We start from the raw sequence: 18,942 nt of genomic DNA on the forward strand, positions 1-18,942 counted from the left end.
GAAAAACGACCTGGGAATCACTAAAGATCATCAGATGTTCTGCCCGCATCTCCTTCGCCAAACGCAATCCTACCAACAGTGCCTCTACTCTGCCTCATTGTTAGTGGCTTGAAAACTAAATCTCAATGCACAAAGGATTTTATGCCCCTCGGGGCTAATCAACAATACTCCTACTCCGGTTCCTATAACTTTTCTTTCGTCTGGAACAAGTCCTTCACCCCAAGGCTGAGGGATACCCCCGGGTGGCGCGACCTCCACCCGTCTTTGGGCAGCTTGGACTTGCGTTTGGGCCAACCCCTTAACTACATTAGTGAGCTGCATGACTGTATTCTCTAACGCTTCTTGACGTTGATGCCAAGCCTAAATTGCCTCTATAATGGGGATAGGGGCCACATGTTGGTAAAGAACCCACAGGGGGATGCCAATAGGGCTCCAACCAATGGGGGAATAGAAGCAGTTGTAGTAGTTACGACTAGGCCCTTGACTGGTGGAACTTCTGGCGGTTGGTTAACATGGTCTTCAGGTTGATTAGCCACCACTTCAGAACTCCTCATATTTCTTCCTCTTGCTATTGATATCGATCAGAGAGAATCCCCTTATTCTAGCTCCAAAATGTCGACGTTGGGAACCAGTCAACCGTGATTCGTTTGCTCGCACAGAGAAAGTAAACATGATTCCAATGAAAAAGAAAAGGAGAGGAAGTACTCAAAGAAGTTTTTACGTAGTTCGGCCTGAACGGTGCCTAGTCCATGACTATCCCTTTGGTTATTTCGGTAGAGTAACAATATATTATTACCCTTCTCCATAAAATGGTTTTTGACCCCTATTTATAGCATGAGGTGTTTACAATTTGAATAAAATCCAAAATGGAAGGATAATATCATGAAGATAATATTTCCTTATTGGCTTCACATAATCAGGAACGAATTTCGCATTAACAGGGATCTGATTTGCCTTAGATTAGGAAGGTTGACTTTTTCTCTAACCATTACCAATAAATTTGCCACCTCTTCGTGGCGTGAGCTTAGTAGCTTGACGGTGTGTCTCGTAGCTTAGGACATTCCAAGACCTAAACACAGTCGAAGTAACCTACGACCTCATGTCCTAACCTCGGACTTATTGGGCTTCAAAGCTTTGGGCCGATCCACTGGACCATTTCTAGCCCATGTAGTGTGGTCTAGAAAATACCCATAAAAGAAAAGTATTTCAAAATTTTCATCAAACTGTTTGTTAAATTTTTTGAATTGCACTAAATGACACAAACGTCATTTTTTTCTTATCTGTAAAGATCAAAATATGGTTATTTTGAGAAAGGAAGAGATAAGTATATCTGAAAAAATTAAGATAAAAAGTCACGTAATTTTTTTTTCAAGAGTCATTAAATAAATTTAATAAATATACTAAAAATGACAAATATCTAGAATACTTCTTATATATAATTTTTTTTATCTTGATTAATATATACTATTTTTAAGAGTGAGTGAAGGATGGAATATATATATATGGAAAGTAAATGAGATAGGGAATTATGAGAAGTGGTGAGGGGGAGAATAACACCAGCTTCGCTAAGGCAAAGTGACTCCACTTGCCCAGTTGGTCATTTCAGTATTATTCTTACCTTCAAATGGAAGCAACCAACCCTTAATTGTATGGAAGTCAAAAGTATAGATTATGTCGTTTTGTTCACGCAAATCTACTACACCCGCTGGTCGTGCATACAAAAAACAATGCATTAAAGTTACACGGCCCACGCAGGTCTGAGCTTGTGACCCTTCGCGTTATTAGCTCAACGCTCCAACCAACAATTTTAATGAGCTAGCTGTTTATTCAGATTAAAATATTTAAATTATTATCTCACTTCCAAAAAAAAAAAAAAGGAAACGAATAAACTTTATTTAAAAAAAAATAAAAATAGAAATTTGTAAATAAAAAATAAAAAATTCTTTTTATAAATATACTTTTTAGTATAAAAATAATTATTTAATTTAAAAATAAACATAAATTTGATAATATATTTAAATAAATTTTAGAACTAAATTCTAAAAAAATTTAAATTAGAAACGATTTTTTTATTTTTATTCATGAATAAAAATAAGTTTTTAAATCAAAAATTCATTGATGGCCCATACATTAATGCGCGAGTTTTGCGTGTGTAATTAAAAATCTGGTTTCTTTGACTATTAAATACGACTTCAACTGTAAGCGTGACGCTCTCCCCCCGGTTTTTATTATATTTTTATTTGGTAATTATTAAAAATTAAAAAAGGTTTTACAAATATGTATATATATATATATGGTGAGAAAATAGTTTTTAATAGATTTTATTTTAATTTTGTAACCCTTCACCTCTTACATTTATAGCAAATTTGTTGGCGACAAATTTTATTAATTTTTTTAAAGGTAGAAAAATTTAAAAAATTAGAAATTTTGGTTTTATAAACTCTTTTGTTCTATATCTAATATATATTAAATTATTAGAGTTTACTTGAATTTTATTATTTTAATATAATAGATTTTGTGATATGATCTTGAATACATTTTATTTAAATTTTGTAACACTCGTTGTCCTCGTTTACAACTACTTAGATAACATTTGTTAAAATAAGTAAAATAAAATTGTATCAAGATAAGAATAAAATGCTTTCCGGAGTAAGATATGGAATGATCAAGATAAAACTAAAAAGTATTTCAAGATTTTTATCACACTATTTGTTAAATTTTTTAGAATACACATGAGGACATATACGTTATTTTTTCTTATTTATAATATTCAAGATATATTTATCTAGAGGGGGAGAGATAAGCACATTTAAAAAATGTTATATAAGAAGTTACATGACTTATTTTCTAAAAATCACTAGATAAGTTTAATAAAAACATTAGAAATGACAAAAGTAGAAATGTTTTTTGTAACACTTCACCTTCTCAAGGTGTGTCATTATGTTGGGATTTTTTTTTCTTTCATCACAAATGATTTCTTCCATATAAAAATTTCCATAAATACATCACAATTTCTTCAATACGAGAACCATCTCTTAATGCCACGAGCATCGTATTTTAAAATTCCTAACATATACACCTTTAACATTCCCAATGATAAACTAAGGAATGATAACTAATCATTTGCAGAAGCAAAATTGAAATCTAACCGGATATTGTAATTTCAAGGAAGTAAATCTATACAAAATTGTTCAATAACCACAATATTACAACATTCGTCAAACATATAAAATAACTGAAACAACTTGTCTTGGCCCCGCGTAGAACCTATCACATGACTGCTAACACGATCAGACTTCAACAACCGCTCTAACTCTTTACATGCTCATCTCGCTTGAAACGTTGAATATTCCAGAGACAAAAGTCCAATATTAGAAAATGAATTTTCTAAGTGAGGGTTAAATAATTTCATGAATGAATGATGTATAAACATGAATAAATAGACACCCTACTGTAGCTTTTACTTGCATTCTAGACTCGACACGAAACCCTAGGCAATCACCCCGATAATCACCCTTGGAGAAATCCATCCCTGGCATGGGAGACTTCTGCGGTATCTGGCAATACTCATTGGAAAAATGCAACTACACTACTAGGGTAACATCCCATCCCATCACAAGTATTGATATGCCAACAATATCATGCTAAATGAAATATTCTCAAGCCCTCAAGTTTCTCAAGTTTGCACTTCAACCCCACAATTTTAAAAATTTACACTTTAGCCCCTAAATTTTTAAAAAAATTCACTTACGCCCCCAAAAAAATTACACTTAAGCCCTCAAGAAATTCTTGGATATTACACTTTTTATATCTTATTTTTTTCATTTTATATCTTAATTAACAAACACTAGCTTAATTGGTAGTTGTAATGGCATTTAAATGTTTTAAATCAAATTAATGGTTTTCTGAAGGTAGAGAAAGAATTCAATAGTGGGATGGGACATATAACAAAAAAAAAAAAAATTAAAATATTAAAATTTATTTGAATTTTGTTATCTGAATTTATTACATTTTGTTTAATAAATTTCATTTCCATTTGATAACCATCCAATATTAAAATATGAAAATTTTAAACTATTAAATCTCTATTTGTTCTATATCTAATACTAAAATTTTATATATATTGTACTATGTTTGAATTATGTTATTTAAATTTATAACTCTTCAGTCAGTCCCTTAGCCCAATGTCTCCAATCACTGATGGCAATTACAATTGTATTTAATATTTTGTAAAGCCAAAATTTTAATATTTTTTTTTAAACACAAAAAAAATTAATAAAACTACACATAACAAAAAATTCATGCATAATAGAGTTAGGATAAAAGAACTTTATATTTAGTTTTTATTTTTTAAATGTGGTCAAATTGTATTATTTTTTAAATGTGGACAAATTGTTAAATGAACATATGATACAAAATTAAAGTAACACCTTGACACAAGAATTCAGGTGGAGTTATAAATTTGTAAAGTTTGGTTGTGTTGGGTAGAAAATGTTCCGAGATGGGGTGAATTATTGGACTTTTAAAATTTTAGGGTGCGTTCTCTTTACTTTTCAATTTTTAGTTTTGAGTTTTAAATTCATTTTCAGTTTTCTGTTTTGGTACTTTCGTTTTAGAAAATTGAAAACGTATTCTTTTTGTCATTTTGAAAAACTATTTTTCAAAATAGAAAATTAGAAAACGCATTCTCTTTGAAATTTTGAAAATATTATTTTAATAATATTTTATTTAATAAATTTAATTATTAAGTAAATTAGAAATATTTAATGTTAATATATTATTAAAAAATATATACATTTTAAAGTTAATGAATTTTATAATATTTTTTCCATTACAATAATAAAATATGAATAAATAAATAAATAAATGTGTTTTGAGTTTTGAGTTTGTTTTGGATGAAAACACTCAAAACAACTTTTTGTTATTTTGAGTTTTCTTTACAATTTTTTTTTTGTTTTCAAAAATGCATTTTTAAAAACAGTAAAGAGAACGCGTTTTCATTATTTTAAAAAATTAAAAACTAAAAATGACTTGAAAACAGTAAAGAGAACACAATCTTAATTTTTTTAATAAAAAAAATTTTAGTGATAGATGTTTTGAGAAATGTAACTACTAAGAAATTTATATTTTGATTTATGAAGAAAATAATTTTAAAAAATATATTTTCAATAAATTTGATTTATTGAAGATTTTCAAAACATTTTATATAAATCTTTTTAAATTGAAAAACTTCATGCTCATATATATTTATATCTTCCAAATTAGCCAAAATATGTTTTGTATAGGTCAAGTATGATTGATCAAAATGTTTTGTAGTTTAGGAAAATATTTTTCTTAAATTGGAGAACTTTAGATTTTCATACATATATATTTTTCAGAACAACCAAGTATGGCTTTCTTTTAAATCAAGTATAATGAAAAACTCTCAAGAAAATGTTTGTTAAAACTTTGGCCAAGTATAAAAGCCATTTGCTCAAACAAGTATGTGTATTTTGTTTTAAAAAAGCTTTTGAAGACAAAGTATTAAAAATTCTACTAAAACTTTTAAACTTGTTTTCAATCTAAAAATAGCCTTTCATCAATCGAGTATTGGTCAATTTATTTTCATGACTAATCAAGTATTGATATATTTCAATTGAGTATTATAAAAACTTACTCAGTATGTTCTTAAATCTTTAATTGAGTATGGTACTTTGTATAATCGAGCATGGACTTTTTTTTCACTCGAGCATGCTTTGAGATTAATTGAGTATCTCTATAGTTATAAAATTAGAGCATATTTTTAATCGAGTAATGCTCAATGTGTAATATCCTGAAAATTGAAAAATAAATAATGATTATTAATTTGGTGTTTGAAGTTATTACGAAATATTTGAAGAATTAAGGAAAAATAATAATTTAAGTTGTTTGGGAAAATAAGAAATTAAGAGTAATTAATTAGATTAATTGGGACTGACTAATCATTATTAATTATCGTGTTTGTGGTGATTATTGTATGTTTGTGGGTTAAAAAAAAATATTAATTTATTTGGGTATATGGAGATTTAAGAAAATGTTTATTGATGTTATTTTGAGAAATTAATTATTTAATTAGGAGTATTTATGAAAATAGAGAAATAAATTAATTTAGTGAATTTTCTGAAAAGTATGGGGTGAAAGTGTAATAAGAGGAAATGAAAGTTCGGGCGTATGTGCAATTAATGGAAGTTGTGGGTGCTGAAACGTGATTTATGAAAGTGGCCGCAAATAACTTTAAATTTAATGGGAGCGGTTATATGTATGGGGGAGCAGCTGGATCAGGCGGTTGCGTGCGCGTGTGCGAGGGAGGAGGTCGCGGGTTCGAGGCTTGGAGGCGCGTGCATAGTTGGAGGAAATGCTGATTTTTAATCAGTAAGCCCAGCCCCAAAATGACGCCATTTTGGGGCAAGGCAGTTGGCAGCCAGCCGCGGCCATGTGGCGCGCGCTGGTGCGTCCGCGCTGCAGCTCTCCCATGCCTCTGTTTTGCACGAATTTTTAGGCCAATTTGGCCATGTATTTGGCTGATTTTTCTTGTGTATTTGGTCGTGTAATTGACTGCTATTTAAGCTTTAAATTGAAGTTAAATTAGAGGGATCAGAGAGCGAAACAGAGAGCATTTGGGAGAGAAAACAGACACGAGGCAGCGAGGAAAAGGGAAAAAATAGAAGAGAAATTTAGGAAAAATAATTTTTCTCCATGCAAATGAAGATCTGAAGAGCGAGGTAGGTTAATCAGCTTGTATTAAACATTTTCTACAGATTAAATCATATTTTTAGGCTGTGTTTTGATTTATTTTAGTGTTAATACTACTATGTAGTGTGTGGGCATTTAAAGCCAAAAATTGCAAAATAAGGCAAGTTCTCTTTATTTTTTAATTTTTGAGTGACCTCGTATACCCGTAATAGCTTTGATTTTAGAATGATTTAATCAGATTATTGGGGATTCGCGTATAAGCTTTGTATTAGTGTTTAGTATAATTAGTAAAAATTGTTAATTTGCACAGCGGCTGAGCAAGGATGTGGGAATCTGCTAATAAAAGGCAAGCTCCTAACCCTCTCCTCATGATCTTTAATTCCCATTAGAGACCTTGTGATTTCCCGTATTTTATCCTCTCATTTACTCTAACTTGGAGCATAGAATTAATTATTGAATTATTATTAATTTGTTTTAATTTAAATTAAATTCGGGCTTCTAGAATTTAATTGTTGAAAGCCTACGGGGGTTTGTACCGCCTCCATTCCTTTCGGAATGATGTTGAACCCAGCTTGGGGACTAGGTTCCTAGACGTGCGGGTTTATTTACAATTTTTCTCGGATTTACTTATGGTTCGGTTAGAGCTATCGAGCAGTAGGGCAGGCGTTGGTTGTTGGTGATGTTGGGGTAGACTATTGTATGGCCCTGATGTGGACCGTCGGGTGGACACTCCTAGTCACTGGCCGTTGACCAGTGTCGGGCACTACTAACTAGCTCTGCCAATCTGTGATTTATTGTATGATTTGATATGTTGTATTATCGTTCATGGTTTGATATGCACATGGGTACGGGTTGCATGTTGGGATATTCATTTATCGAGTATGCTTGGACACGGACATTCTAGTATGGTTAGGTTGCATTTGGCACGGGCATATGTATCGCGTGTGGTTTACTATGTGGGCGGAGCATGGCCTGATGCCTGGATGTATGGGCGCTGGTGTATTACGTTGATGCTCATTACGCCATTGCATTTCTATGTGCATTACATGGCTACTGGTAGTTATTAGTTCTCGGACAGGAAGACCGTTCCGAGGGAGCCTATGGCTCGGGTGTCAGGGGTACCGACACAGACACACGGGTGGTGAGAGCACCGACCCGGGATGGCGCGCATAGGTTGCTGGAGATATTTGTTGCCTTTCAGAGCAGCAACAGGTTGGTATGTGTAACACCTGGTGTAACCGGTGTTAAGAGAACAGGAAAGGAAGTAAGTAAACTTCCAAAAATGCCCTTGAGGAAGTGATGATCCTTGAGATTGAGAATGCCCATGAGAAGGGTATTTTGGTAAATTGGATAGAAAAATCCAATAAAAAGGGTATTTTGGAAAATTGGAAATAATTCCTATGTGGAATTAGGTGAGTAAGTGAATTAAATCCCAAATTTGTGTTTATGTGGAGATATGGGATTAATAATTCATGAAATGAGAATTTTGGTGATTTGGAGTGATTCCATAAAGGAAATTAATTATGGAAAATAGGGAAAATGGTGGATATTAAATTATTTGAGGAGAATAATTATATTTTCCCTAAGTTGTGAATTAATGTGGTAATGCCACTTGGAGAGATGAGATTAAACTTGGAAGCCAAGGTTGGTGTCATGTTGTGACACTTGGCATTTTGTGGTTCAAGTATAAATGAGAGATTTAATTAAATGCAAAAAGAAAGGATAATTGGTCTTTCAAGCATTTAATGAGAGACATTATGGTGTTGGATTAAAGAAAATCCAAATGAAATAGGAAAATAGTCACCATTAATGTTTGAAATTATGGTGAATTAAATAAATGGAATGGAAAATGGGAAAATGGTCACCCATTAATGCTTGGAAAATGGTGGGATTTAATTAAATGGAAAATGAGGGATTTATGTCTTTCAAGTGGTCTCTCATGTGATGGTGGAAATTAGTCCCATTAAATTTAAATGGGAAAGAAAGGATATTTCAAAGGATGAGATTAATTCTTGAAATGGGAAAGTGATCCAAGGGTTGCCACTAAATCTTGGAAGTTGGCATGGATTGCCAAATGGGTGGAAAGATTTTTAAAGAGAAATGATTGGAAGGTGGAGATTTAATCTCCAAATTAAATCAAAGGCTAGGATTAAAACATAGCAAAGCACATGGATTGTGCTTCCTTTGGATGGCTAAGATGTTGTCTTGTAAAGTGAGAAAAGATCCAATGGTGGATTTTAAGCAAGACTTAATGCCATGGATTGTGTTAGTTTGAAGGGTGAAGATTTATTCTCACCAAATAAATCTAATGGCTAGGATACATTCTTGAAATATGGGAAATCTAGTATAAAAAGGCAAGTGTGGGAGACTTGTCTCCCTTTTGGCCATTTGTAGAAATGAAGAAGGAAAAGGAAGGAAGAAGGAAGAAGTCTTCCATTGTTTAGAGAAAAAGAAAGAGAAGGAAAGAGAGAAGAAGAGAAAGAAATCAAGTAAGTGCATTCTTCTTTCTTTATTTAGTGATCTTTTATGCAAAGAGAGTGAATTTCCTTGTTTGAATGCCATCTTAGATGGGAAGAAGTGAAGATAGGAGCTCTCTTGAGAAGAGGAATTAAAGCTTCAAAGAGAAGAATGTTAAGGTAAGGGATGGCCCCATGTGGAGGAGGCCTTGCATTGCATTGTAAGTAGGTTGCATAAATTTTTATGTATCTCTTTGCATGCTTTATTTGTTCATGAGACCTATGGCCATGGGGGGTGGGAAAGAAATGGTAGGTTGATGCCTCAAACCATGTTGGGTTGTGAGGATGGAATGACCTAACCATACTTGCATGCATTTGCCATTACATAGACTTGTTATGCTTGTATTTACTTTGCATATGCACCCTTATTGAGCTTTTGAGCTCATGAGGTTTGTTGAACCTCTTTGTAGGTGTTGAAAGCCTCATGGGAAAGGTGAAAGTGGGAGAGAAATGGCTATGAATGGGGAAGGCTAAAGTTGTGTAGCCTATGTATTTTGGTTGAAATGTAAAATAAATTATGTTTCATTTTGGTTTCATGTGTATGAATCTCCATGAATGAGGTTAGATGTAGTATTTTCCACTTCATTGTGTAAGCTTTGTGGAAGAAGGAAATGGATATTTTCTTGTAAGCTTTTGTTGCAAATTAGTGGATGGTTGATGTATGTTATTGAAACATCAAGGGCATGGTTCAAGCCTTGATTTTGGAGAAATAGAGGCTAAAAATTGAAGGAAAATGAAGTTTATTTATTCATTTTAATTTCTGGAAATTTTGGGTTAGGAGGCCCAAGAAGAAGAAAAAAAGAAAAAGAAAAAAAAAAGAATAGGAGTGAAGGAGCAGCCAGCAGCTGGCTGCTGCAGCAGGCCGCAAGGCAGCCGCGCCCGCAGCCGCGCGCGCAAGCGGCCGCGCGCGGGCAGGCGTGCGGCATGCGCGACCAGCGGGGCCCCGTGCGGGCCAGCGGGCCCCGCCGGCCAATTTTTTTAAAAAAATTGGAAAAATTTGGGAATTTTGGGGCATTTCTTAATTGAATTTGGGCCCCAGAGGAATTTTCAAAATAAAGGGATTTTTCGGGCATTTTGGAGATTAATGCCGAAATTTGAAAAATTTGAAAATGATGAGTTTTCCTCCAAAATTGGTGATCGAACAATGGATTGGTTTAAATGGTGATTTTTGGAGCCCGGTAAAATTCTTGGTCGGAAAAGAATTGAATTCAAATGAGAAAATGATGATTGGGCGTCTTCGCGAGGTTTCTTTTTAACCAAACGCGGTGTGGATTGAAGCCTAATTTTGCTAGTAAATCCTGGGGATTCAGCGAAGGGAAGGACGAGCCTAGTTCCCACCTAGGGCGTTTCCTCTTGAAACATGGTCCGCCCTTCATCAAAGACCGGGCAGGTGGACAATTCGGGTAATTGTTCATGAGTAACACCCATAAGTGGGAGCGGGGCGTTACAGTATGGGACTTGGGTGCCGTGTGTCTTGTGTGGGCCCCAAGGACCGGTACGTGCTTTTATTATGCTATACTATTGTGTTGTAACATCTCATGGCTTGTGTGTACTTGGGGGTTGGTGTTCTGGGAGAAGTTTATTGATTCTATGCAGCCCTCAGTCTTTCTTTTCTTATACTTGTTGAGTCTTTCGACTCACTTTGTTTTTCCATCATTCCAAGTAGTGGTAGCGTGGGCCATAGCAATGGAATCATCTTTTAGTGGCAGAGTCGGTATGGTGTACAGGCAGTCCCTGTCAACTCTGATGTCTGAGTAGGAGTTACTCTATTATTTTTACTGTGCCAGATTTTTCCTCGAGTCTCGTGTATATCGGCACAAGAGTCTGTATTCATTTATTTATCTTATAACCGCTATGTTAGTGGGGTACCCGTAGTGCATGCATGTGTTTAGCTTCCTTTCCGCTGTTCTTATTTTTGTGTATGCATGTCAGGGTAGTTTTTATCTTGTGTTCCATTCTTTCTCCTTCCGTAGGCGTTCCCGTTCGGATAGTCCGGGTGGTTGGGATATCCGGGCAAGGGTGCTTACACAATGTGTCATTTAAAACAATCGACTATATGCTTTAACAAAATCTCTTTTCAATCAACTATTAGGGTGCGTTTGATTGCAAGGGTGGAATTTGAGTGGAAAGAAAATGAATTCCAGGGAATTGAATTGCAGGGAAAATGAATTCCTGGAAATTGAAAGTTTAAGCTGTTTGATTGGTATAGTTTTTTACCTAGAAAATGATGTTATTTTCCATCTTTTAGTGTTTGATTGGTAATATTTTTCATAGAATTTGATTATTTTCCTGATATTTCGTGTTTGATAGGCATTATTTTTCATGAAAAATGACACATTTTTCATGGAATTCAATGATGACAATGATGAAAATGTATTAAAAAATATTAAATCTTGTAAAAAAAATTAAAATAATAATGTATTTTAAATTAATTAAATTATTTTCTCAAAAAATGAAACTACAAAATTAATTTTTTTTTTGTTTTCAAAAGAAATAATTTATATATAATTTTTGGCATATTCACTTTTTAAATATTTATATTTATTAATTATTAAATTTTTGACATATTCATTTTTTATATATTTATATTTATTAGTTATTAAATTTTTGACATATTCACTTTTTATACATATATTTATTAAATAACCCCCCCAGCTTGCCCTTGTCTCTCTTCCCAGCGGCCGCACACCTGCACTTTTCAATTGCCAGGAAAATTCTATCTCCTCCTTCCCAAGGAATTTGATTTCCATGATTTGAAGGAAAATGCCCTCACGTGACCATTGCAAGGAAAATGATTTCCCTGGAAAAGAATGGCTGTCAAACAATGCACAAGTTGGAAATTGGGTGGAAAATTTGCCATTTTCATGGAAAAAAATGGCTATCAAACATGCCCTTAAAGTTTCATACTTGAGTATTTTATGTAAACTCTCTGTTTTTCTAAAATCAATCAAGGACTGTTTTTAACTGAATATCTTCTTGGTATCAAAATTCCAAACATCTTTTTAGTCAAGTATATCTTTATCTCAATCGACTAAAAGTATTTTTGTCAATCTAATATCTATATATGTTAGTCGAGTAAAGATTAGATTAAATATGGCTAAATCTCTATGCTTAAGTTTAATTGAGTATCAGTTATCTGTACTTGAGTATATGTTTTTGTTAATCGAGTAAATTTAGTCTGGTAGTCAAATACTTAATGCAAAATCTTTGTGGCTTATGAGTGAGTCGAGTAATGATTTGGTCATACTCGAGTGAGGTTTCTATATAATCAATTACTTAATATATCCAATCAAGTATGCTCTTATTTTAGTCGAATATATTTAGAAGTTAATCAAGTAATTGGCGTTGGATTTCAAATTTTATAGTCATTACTCAAAAAACAAAAAGAGGAAAGTTTTGACCATTAGAGCTTTAATTCCTTATTCTATGAGGTCTAACTAGGTTCTCTTGATAAATATTGTTGCTTATCATTATATTATGCATATGGTTTTTAACAAATTTGATCATTATTGGTTAAATCAAAGAAGTTGTGAGTGTGTGTAGGTTTCAATATCAAATCCCAAGTCTTAAGCTTCTATAAAAGGCTAAGAGTAGCAATAGATGAAGCTGTTGCTTAGAGTATAACCTAAGGCTGTTGCCATGGCTGATTAATGAATGGCTGCTGCTGATGTTCGATAAGACTAAAGCTTATGTTCGAGTAACATAGAGCTAACCTAAGCCCAGAAAGCCTAATTCTTTTTTAGGCTAATTCAAAAATGTTTGAGTGAGTGTTCTTCTAGATTATCCTCTTTACTCCAAGCAATCATCTTGTAAGATTTCATGTACATCTTTTTAAACTAGATTTTACTTGAGAGAGTTGAATGCTTAATTCATTCATTCTTGTAACTTTCTTTTGTTTAAGAGAATTTTTGATATCATTGTATCATTTTATATTTTTTCTCTTGAGAAATATTTTCACAAAATTTTGTGAAACTTCTAAAAGGTTATACTTGCACCTTGAAAGACAGTGTCTTGGTTGTGGCTAAGCCAAGTGGAAAAAAACGTAGCCTCATGTAAAGGTTACAGCTGTTGCTGTAAAAGTTAGGATTCCTACTTAACCCATGAAAAGTGAAGGTTATTACTTAGCCTATAAAAGTTGAGATTCCTACTTAATTCGTAAAAGTGAATGTTATAGTTGAACCTGTAAAAACTAATATCCTTAATGGATGTTCTCAAATATTTAGTGAGGAGCTAAGGTAGTGGACTAAATAGTTGGCCAAACCACTCTAAAATTGTTATGTCTGTGTTGCTTATCTTTTGTATTTCTGTTTTAACTGCATTTATCGTATCTGCTATAAAAATATTTTTCATGCATAGCATTTCTTTTGAACTGTCATTAAAATGTTTTTTGTGGTTGGAATGATCTTAAAAATTATACTTGTTTTCTTTTTCAAAACCATTTTATTAATTCATTGCTTAGGTTGTAGCCCTTTGCTATTTCATAAGAATTATATGTTCAAATCTATCTCTAATTTAGTTTTTCATATAATACATCTTTTATCCTACACTGTAAACTTATATGATTCTTCCATCATCAAACATTTTTGTTTTAGCTTTCATGACGTGCATAAAAAATCTTTTCAAATGTTAGTTTTTTAAATCTATTTGTATACTCTTATTTCCCAAATGCACAAGTTAGCCTCATGTATTTCAAATTATTTCTTCTTAATGCAATAAGCCTGTTAAATTTCTTTCACATATGCATATATCTTCATATCAATATTTTCATATACATCAAATGATTAAAGTATGTAATAATAATCTTTATAAAAAATATCTTATGTTACATATGAAAGATCACCCAAGAGGGGGGGGGGGGGAGAGTAAATTGGGTGTTTTGGACACTTTTAAGATAATTTGAAATATGATGTAGTAAAGTTATTTGATAACAACATTTTTATTAAACTAAAAACAGTTTCAGCAACGGATAATATAAATACAAGTATTTATGCGTTATAAAAGGAATGATTTGATATGCATGGAAATATTGATATGGGGATGTATGCAATTTTAAGAAAGAGATTCTAGAAGCTTTTTTGCATTAAGAAGAAACAATTTGAAAGATATGCAAAACTAAACATGTGTATTTGAGAAAAAAAGTGTGTACATTGATAGATTTGTACATTGATAGAAATGATTAATTATGATTTGGAAAAACATGTCAATACATAGTATAGAGTAAAAGAAATGTTTTATGAAAATTGAATGTGAGATTGTTTTAGTCATATAATTTTTATGTAAGGTTAACGAGGAGCATTTAAAAGAAAGAACTAGCAAAAACAATTATGAAGATGTACAAGGATAAAAATTTTAAGATGATTTCAACCAATAAAGCATTTTAATGACAATTAAAAAACAATACTATGAGATGTATTTATGTTTGAAAAATATTAGTGTAGCAAATAAGAGAAATGTTGTTAAAATAGAAATATAAAAAACAAGTAACATGAACACAACAAATTTAGAGTGCTTCAACTAATATGCCTAGTCCACTACCTTTGTTCCTCAGTATGGATTTGAAAATATCCATTAAGGATATTAGTTTTTGGGGCTCAACTATAACCCATACACATTTTTTTATAAACTCAACTAAAACCTCCACTTTTACAGGCTAAGTAGGAACCCTGACTTTTACAGGCTAAGCAATAACCTCCACTTTTATTCGGGTTAAGTAGGAACCCCAACTTTTTACAGACTTAATAGTAACCTTTTATATGAGACTTTTTCTTTCTAGGCTCACCCACAACCACTACCTTTTACAGGATAAGGCGTAATCTTTTACAAGTTCACAATACATGTGAAGGGATTTCTTAAGAGAAAAATATAAGATATTAAGATGATACAATGATATCAAAAATTCTCTCAAACAAAAGAGAGTTACAAGAATAAATGAAGCATTCAAATCTCTTAACTAAATTCTGGTTTATGAAGATTTATAATAAATCTTACCAGATAATTGCTTGGAGACTTGGAGTGAAGAAGGATAACCGTGAAGCACTATCACTCAAGCATTGACATTGGCTAGAAAGTATTTGGTTTGTTGTGCTTAGTTTGACTCTATGTTACTCAAACATCAGCAACCATTCTCTATATCTTTTAACCATGGCAATAACATCAGCTCTTTAAAGCACCTGGCCTTTTATAAAAACTTAAGACATTGGAGTCTAGTATTGAAACCTGCACACATTCACAACTTCTTTGATTTGACCACTAACAATCAAATTCGTTAGAAACTATATGCATATTATATGGTGTTCCTTTATGACAAAAAGAGAACAATCTGAGGCGAGGTGCGGGCTTCGGTGACGGGTCCGTCCGGGGGGCGGCTGGCACCTACAACCACTCCGACGGTCGAGTGAGTAGAAGAGTAAAATGAGATAGTGTATCAGTACATCAGAGATGAGAACATTGTTAGAACGAGAAGTGCTATGGCACACACCAAGAGGGGGGTGAATTGGATATTTTAAAAAATCTTGATAGAACTTGAAAACTTTTTGACCCAATTGAGGTTTTAGTGATTTAAAACATAGAACATATGAAATGACAAATGTAAAGCAAGAAGAATAAATGACACAAAGGATTTATAGTGGTTCGGCTTAAACCAAGCCTAATCCACTACCTTAACTCCCACTAAAGATTTTAAACCAATTCACTAAAACCTCCTACGTACACAAGTAGGCCCTCTAGCTACACAAGCTAGGAAATACAACCTCCTACTTAAACCAAGTAGGCCCTTTAGTTACACAAGCTAAGAAATACAAGAAGTGTACAATTGGAGAGAATCTAAGAAATGAAACTCTTAGTTACAATGTCTCTCAAAATTAAACAAGGCTTAAATGAATGTATCAACAATAATAGAACAAAGCCTTGGAAAGAAAAGTATAACAATGAAAGCACAGAACACTGTAAGCTTCGAATAAAATGATTTGTAATATTTAGATCATCTCGTTTCCATCCATTAGCCGACTCTTGATCTTGCTTGAGTTGTATTTATAGGCTTCCCAAAAGATTGAAGAGAAATGTAGCCGTTTGTGACCGTTGGAGTTTGAAAAACTAGCCGTTGGAAGCTTTCTACGAAAGATATAGTCGACAGAAGAAAATGCATAGTTGACTATTTTTGCAAGCAAAATAAGATATAGTCGACTATCTTCTAACACAAATTTCCCATAGTCGACAGATACAAAGACATAGTCGACAGATGTAAAAATATGAAGAGGATTTTGAATTTTATGAACAAAAATAGTCGACAAATGAAAAGCCATAGTTAACTATCCTTACATGATAGTCGACAGATGTAAAAATAGTCGACAAAAGCCTTAAATAGTCGACAGATCAAACCAGCATAGTCGACTATCCTTATGCATAGTGAACTATTTTTGGGCATAGTCAACAACAATAAACCACATAGTCAACTATCCATTTGAAAAGATTTAAAACTTAATAACTCCTCATTTTGATTCTTTTGAAAGCAAGTTGAGATTATCAAAAATATATTTATTTTGAATCTAAACACACTCAACCACACTTCAACATTTCTCCTATATAATTTTTCATAACTTTGCTTCAAGGAGATTTAAAGATTGATTTTCTCATACATATAATCCATATAGTAGAGATTGATTTTCATATAGTCATTATCAAAACTATTTTATTACCAAGAGTAAAATATCAAACATACCTTGGCTCTGAAGAGAGCTGGTTGATATAGAAGGAGGAGATGTCCTCCTGCATGCATGAGACGTGCACTTGCAGGTGATGGAACTGGGTATTCGACGCTGGTGGAGGTTCCCAGGTGGTAGCATGGTGGCAACGGGACCCTCATTAATGCGGATGGGATTCGCCATTAATAAGGGTAGGATCTGGGGCTGCCGTGCGGATATCCAGCAGGATTACCATGATGCTATGGCAGGTTTGACGCCATGCATAGGATGGATTCGGGGGGGGGGGGGGGGGGAGGGGGAGACCAGATTGGGCCTAAGGAGGGGGCCGAGATTAGGCCTGGACCGTCCACAACCCCCCCAGGTCGGAGGCTTGAGTAACGAGTATTCGAGCTAAAAAGGAAAACCTGAGTAATTTTTGTTGTGTGCGACAGTTTTGGAGAGTCATATTAGGTGGGACCGAGGCGGTCGGTTGAGCTGATTTTGTTTTTGCTGGGTTGATGACTGTGACTTGTACTTCGATTCTTGCCAAACGGGGATGATTCTGATGGCGGGATGCTCCCCTGAGGTGTTCACCGTGCGGGATTTTGGGATATGGGGCATCATACAAAAAAGGCGCGCCGTCGCAGGTCTATAAGATGGCTTCTAATTTCCTTGGGAAACTTGAATGCATAATGGGCGTGTGACAGGTGGTGTGCCCCAATGCTTTGTTAGACATCTGGTGGCGTTTTGTTTTCTTTTGGATGTGACGTGTGGAACAGTTTTAAAAGGTGCGCCTCCTCACTTATGCATTCCTCACCATCTCTTTCTCAAAGGCGTGTTATTCTCTTGAACTCTCTCACGTAGAGGCGATTCTTTGATTTTAATCAGGAAGATGCTGAAGGTTAGCCCTATTGGCCATAAAAGGGATGTTAGAGGAGACGCCAAAGGAGGCGTCACTCTCCCTATCATTGGTTTGACATCCTCCGTTGTTGGGCCCACTCTTGCGACTGCTCATGATGAAGAGTGACCTCCAATCAAGAAGAGTCAGAAGGGCATCGGGGGGGCTGAGTCATCGGCTGGGGTGCCATCTATAGGCACGTCCTTCGCCTCTAGGGACCGTTAGGCGGTGTATCGTCTAATCGAGGATTGTGTTCTGGGGGTTTTGACAGAGTACCAAGCGGTGGAGCTGGGATTCCGTTTGGAGGTTGCTGCCCTCAAGCTATTGCACCGAGAGGAGGTGAAGCATATCCAAGAGGCAATGGAGAGCGGGGCGAGGAACAGGGTGGCTAAGGAGATGGCCAACTTGGGTCAATGGCTGGAGGAGTCAGAGGTGTCGCGAGGTCATGAGCTGTCTTGTCCGCCATCGTGAGGATGCCCATGCCACGACATCCAGCACTAGAGTCCTACTAGCCTCCGCCATCGATTGAGTAGCTCCAAGCGTTGCCCATAGATGGCCGTCTTGTTCGCCATCGTGAGGATGCCAGGGTGGAGGTCATTCGTCTGCGAGCAATGCTCGGGGCTACTCAATCGATGGCGGAGCCTGGCAGGACTCTAGTATTGGATGTTGGGGACGAGTATCTAAAGGGTTACAAAGAAGCTCTTCTACACGTCTGGACCTTGTTCCCTAGCCTAGACTTGTAACCCTGTAGGCCATACATGAGGGTTGAGGGTGACCGTCTTGTGGACCCGACCGAAAGGGCCCGGGCCAAGGCTTTAAGGGAGATTCTCGAGGTGGGCCGCGCTAGAGAAGGCGCTGCGGACGATGCTGAGCCCCTGGCTGAGTTGGGCCAATTTATTGCTTTCTTTGATTGTAATCACGTAGGCTTCCAACATTTTCTCCGTTTTGTCAGGCCTCGTGGTATCGTTACTTTTGTTGTCTTTGACTTATCCTATTTCCTTTTTCTCAAAGCGTCTTCTTTGTTTTTTTTTTTTTGGCATGGAGTATCCCCCATTTTCCTTTTTTTTTGCTTGATTGCAGACGTGGTGGCTCTTGATTGGGTTAGTGTCCAATCCTAAAACTCGAGGTGCCAATGTTG

This window comes from Diospyros lotus, chromosome 13, assembly GCF_014633365.1.
Source record: "Diospyros lotus cultivar Yz01 chromosome 13, ASM1463336v1, whole genome shotgun sequence".
Taxonomy (NCBI): Eukaryota; Viridiplantae; Streptophyta; class Magnoliopsida; order Ericales; family Ebenaceae; genus Diospyros; species Diospyros lotus.